Source organism: Myotis brandtii, unplaced genomic scaffold (genome assembly GCF_000412655.1).
Source record: "Myotis brandtii unplaced genomic scaffold, ASM41265v1 scaffold49, whole genome shotgun sequence".
Taxonomy (NCBI): domain Eukaryota; kingdom Metazoa; phylum Chordata; class Mammalia; order Chiroptera; family Vespertilionidae; genus Myotis; species Myotis brandtii.
This window is the reverse complement of record NW_005368707.1, coordinates 2,463,811-2,469,424: the sequence shown is the minus strand read 5'-3', so window position 1 is coordinate 2,469,424 and position 5,614 is coordinate 2,463,811.

Here is a 5,614-nt window from a genome sequence, read left to right as displayed (position 1 = left end):
GAAAGATAATGGTCTTAGCAAGTGGAATGTGGTCTAAGCAAAAGGGAATGTCCCTTGTGAAGTGGCCTAAAGGGGTGACCATTCAATTATTTGATCAGACCTAACAATGGGGAGAAAGGTTCAGCAGTGACACTCCCCCGAACTGCCTGGTGCCCAACGTCATAGACCAGTTCCAGGTGGAGCAGTGGACCCGTGTGCAACCTTCTTATGAACCTTGGTCTCCCATCCCAACACTCTGCATCATCTGCAGATGCTGCATGGAAAGGGCTCTGCCTTGATGTAAGAAAACGATCACCAACATATTGTTTGGGTGAGGGGAGATATTGGTTTAAAAAAGTAAGTACGGTCTGATCCCCACTCTGTAACAGCAAATGTAAATGCATACATGGAGGGAAAAAAACCCACTAGAATAGCCCACTCTCCAAATGCAATAATTTCCTAACCTCCTTTGAAATGGTACTTTTCACATGTACATGTGAGGAAACTGGTCAGATATTTTTCAACAGCCTAAAGAAGGTGTGTGGTGTGCTTATCTTCATGTGATTTGGCTTAAGCCAAGTGAGTTAAACAAGTTTTGCGTTTGCCCTTGTAGTTACATTACAGAACTAAAAACAATTGCCAACAGATTCACATCTCTGTGGATGGGGAAATTTTCTTTCCCTTCTGTATTAAAGCCATGGATTCATGTTCATCGGAACTTTTTTCTTAGTATCAAGATGCTTTGGTTGATGAATTTCATAATACTGAAGCATCATTATACACTCCATCCATATTAAAAATAGCAATAATAGCTATTGTATTTTGAGCACTTACTACATCCCAGGCACGTTCCTAAACCCTTTGGCTGGATCATCTGGCAACAACCCTGAAGTGGGCACTAGTCTCTCCATTTGCCTGTGGGAATAACTTGAATTTAAAGAGGGTAAGTACTGTAGTCCCCCTCATCCCCAGTTTTGCTCTCTGAGGGTTGTTACCTGCAGTCAATCATGGTCCAAAAATATTAAATGAAAATTCCAGAAATAAACACTTCATAAGTTTTAAATCGCGCACAGGTCTGAGTAGAAAGGAAAAATCTCTCTCTTTCCTGCTCTGTTCTGCTTAGGACATGAATCATCAGTCCCACGTTGTGTTCGCTCCCGACCTTAGTCTCTTAGTAGCCTCTTGGTTATCAAATGGATTGTCCCAGTATTTGTATCACAGTGTTCAAGTCACCCTTCAGTAGCCTAATGCTATATCACAATTCCTATGTCATTCACCTCACTCCATCTCATCACATAGGCATTGTATCATCTCACATCACCACAAGAAAGAAGGGTGAGTATAGTACAAGAAGATATTTGGAGAGAGAGGCCACGTTCACATAATTTTTATTATAGAACATTGTTATAATTGTTTGATTTTATTATGTTATTGTTGTTAATCTCTTTCTGTGCATAATTTATAAATTAAACTTCATCATAGGTATGGTGTGTACAGGAAAAAAACACCTGTAGTATATGTAGGTTTCAGATAAGAGGATTACTGCAATGTGTCCAAGAAACTAGATTCTAATCCACGTCAGTCTGACCCCAAACCCAAATTAACAACTTCCCAAATCTACCTCCCACAGCAAAGGCACAGTTGGACTGACCATAGGCCTGTTTGCAACATCTTGGATAACTTTCCCATCCTGGCCTCTCTTTTAGAGGAGGCTGACTTTCCTTCTCAGGCTCTAGCCTCTGGCCTCTTCCTCAAGACATAAATGGATTTTGAACATACCTTGACCTGGTCTTTATATTTGTAATCTTTTATCTCTAACCGGGAGAGGAGAAGCTCAAAAGGAATTTCATCTACCAGAGATGTTGGTAGAGGTGGGGGTGCCAGGCCCAGAAGGCCTCAGAAACAGAATACTAGTTTCGCCTATCCTTTAGGTAAACCAGCTTTAAATCCTCTTGGGATCTGCAGACACCCAGAGAGATCTCCTGCCTCCTCTCTCCCTGATTCTGGGTGGGGTGATGGGTGTGTGGAGGCACTGTTGACAATTTAACTTAACTTGGATTTCCCAGGCACATTCCCTTAATTACTTCAGGCCTGTTCCTAAGGCACTCAGTCACTTCTTATGAACCTTGGTCCCCCATCCGAAGATGTTCTCTTGTTGTTAATCCTCACCCGAGGATATTTTCCCATTGATTTTTTTTTAATAGAGTGGAAGGGAGGGGAAGAGACAGAGAGAGAGAAACATCGATGTGAGAGAGACACATTGGTTGCCTTCTGCACACACCCTAACATGGGATCAAGCCTGCAACAGAGGTTCGTGCCCTTGACCAGAATAGAACCCGAGACCCTTCAGCCCAAGGGCCAATGCTCTATCCACGGAGCCAAACTGGCTAGGGCCCTAAGATGTTCTTAAGAATGCAGCACAGATTCGAGGTCCATGCCAACGCTCTCCCCACAACAGGAGTCCTCTGCCCAGAGCCTGCAGGCTGTAGCATGCTGGATGGAGCCCATTATTTCCTGCTCACAGAGCCAGTGTTCAACTTTCAGGATCTGTGAGAGCTGGTTTTTAAACATGGTCATTATTAAAAATGAAATTATATAAAATTTCAAGTAAATAAAATGTAAATTTAAAATAAAGGTAATAAATATTAGCCACTTTCTGATTGTGTAATAAATTTTATTGTTTTCTAGGCTCTTGAAGTCACTCATGTCTCTTCTATCTGTGTGGTGGAAATCTATAATAATAAAAGCATAATATACTAATTAGACCGGGCATCCTTCTGTCCTTCTGGGATGAAGCCGGGGCTGCATCCGTGGGATCTAGGCAGCCGCCTCAGGGAGGGAAGGAGGGATCCAGGCAGCCGAGGCTGCGAAGGCCTAATCTTGCACGAATTTGTGCATCGGGCCTTTAGTACTATATGACATGCTCCTGTACATCACTTTCCAATATGAGGCCATAATATGAAGCTCCTGCATCAGGGAGCCTCACCCTGGTAACTTAACATAGGCCATGGTGGGAGTATTTACACCACAGAAATCAGCAACTGCTACAAGTCAGGGAAGAGTTTTCAGAGAGCTGGTTGTCAAATGTTTATCAGCCCACTCTGTCTATAGGTAAATGTTATATTTTCAGGTATTTTTGACACGTTTTAGGTTATTAATTTTGTCTTTGTACTCTACTTTATCTTTTCTGATATTCATTAATAATTCATATTTCTCTTGTTTCTACCCAGGTAGAAAAATCTCTGACAATGAAGGGTGAGAGATCTGAACTGACATGCAGATACTGGCTGAGTTTAGGATCAGTGTTTCCCATTAGCCTCATAGGAATCACCTGTGGAGCTCACGTCTCATACTAGTACAGTGGTTCTCAACCTTGGCTGCACATTAGAATCACCTGGGAATCTTTTTAAAATCCTGATTTCTGGGCCTCATCCTCCGGAAATTCTGTTTCTTTGTTATTAATGTTGTGGCCCCACCCCATAACAAAGAAACAGAATTTCCGGAGGGTGAGGCTCAGAAATCAGGATTTTAAAAAGATTCCCAGGTGATTCTAATGTGCAGCCAAGGTTGAGAACCACTGTACTAGTAGATGGAGGCCTGGGTCCCTGATAGCTGGAGTTCAGAAAGGGAATGTGTGTGGGAAACCCAGTTAAGAGCACTTTTTGAATTCAAACCTTTGCTTTGACACTTTCTGTCCATGTGACCTTGGGCAAATTACTTAAATTCATAGAGCCTTCCAGTTTTTTATTTATAGAAGGAGGGAATTAAAGGTACTTCATTTCCATTTTACTTTTTATACTATCAAAGTTGTTAACAACCTTTGACATTAGGGGAAAAGGCAAATCAATTATTCCATGTGTTTATACTGTACTAAAATACTTTTGAAAAACATTTACTTGTTAGTTATTATCACTAACACAATAACCCTGAAAGTTGCTGAAATTAGCCTTGTTTTACATTAGAGGAATCTGAAGTTTAGAGATAAATAACTGTGCTAGGTACTATGATAATATACAGAACCAAAGTTTTAACCCAAACTTGTTGCTTTCAAAATGATGTAGCCATTGGATTATTATATTCTTGAACGTATCAGGTGCTAAGTCTCGCATTTAAACTGATAAGAACAGATACTACACTTGATCCTAGCCAAAAGGCCGAGAAGCGATAAGTCTCGCATTTAAAAGATGCTTATGAGCCCGAGCCAAACTGGCTTGGTGGACAGAGTGTCACCTGTGAACTGAAGGGTCCCAGGTTTGATTCAGGTCAAAGGCATGTAAATCAGTTGCAGGCTCCTCCCTGGCCCGGGCCCTGATCAGGGCACATGCAGGAGGCAACCAATCAATGTGTTTCTCTCACATCAATATTTCTCTCTGTCTTTCCCTCTCTCTTCCACTCTCTCTAAAAGTCAGTGGAAAAATATCCTCGGGTGAGGATTTAAAAAATAATAACAAAAGATGCTTATGGGGATCAATAGGCTCCAGGGATACAACCAACATTGTCCATCTGCTGCTCTTTACTGTCTGTGAAGCCACTGGCCAACGCTCCTCACTTCTGCCTGTAGCCCTGCTCTCACTTTCTTGCTTACTCAAAACCTGCCCTGCGGGTGATTCTATCTAAGTAAACTACGGCCTGGCCAGCTGCCCTGCTGTACTCATGAGATCCAAGATTCATGGAGGCACAGGCCTCCAGAGGGGTCTGAAATAGAGATGCATCTTCTTACCTTCAGTTCATTAAAAATGGGGAAGCTCCCGATGACCACACGGGTTCCATAAGCCCCCCATCTCGGATGCACAGGTTATAGTTTTAACTGCCCCTGGAGAAACACCAGAGTTTGGACTTTTTAAAAAATTTAAAGCTGATTGAAAAACAATTCATGTTCAATAAAGACATTCTGGAGAAACCAAAATGGCAGCATAGGTAAACACCGGAGTTTGCTGCCTCGCACAACCACTTCAAAAATACAACTAGAGGACAGAACGGACATCACCCAGAACCACAGGAAGGCTGGCTGAGTGGAAATTCTACAACTAGAAGGAAAGAGAAAAGCATACTGAGACTCAGGGGAGGTGCGGTGCAGAAGTAAAATACTAAGGAACAGAGGCGCACGCGGAGCGGGCTGGCAGCTGAGGGCGAGGTTGTCTTTTTCAATCGGGAGGGAGTCTCAGGCTCTGAGCTCCAGTTCTGGGCGAGTCTCTGGGGACCCAGACTCATACGGGAGAAGCGGGACTGTCTGGCATCGGTCGGAACTCGAGGTTAGCTTTCTTTCGGAGGTACTTGCAGCGATTGCCGGGAAACTGAGAAGCGGGGCCTCTGAGGGCACCATAACTGCTAGCCCCACCCTGTTGATCCCATGGGACCCGCCCCGCCCAAGCCTTGCATGGAGGCTTTTGCTGGATAGCCTCAGGCAGAGGCTAGATTAGCACCTCCCTAGAGATCCAGGAGCCAGTGTGACCAGTGGTCAGAGTGGGACCACCCAGTTTGCAGCTCCTCAGATCCATAAAGGACACACTCAGGGGGAAGATTCAGTGAGCACCAAAGCCCCATTGAAGCAAGTCTTGCCCCGGAGGGGTGTCTCCAGCACAGAAGTTCTCCCACTGCAGACACAGCTGATTCTCACAGCCAATTGGCCTGGAGG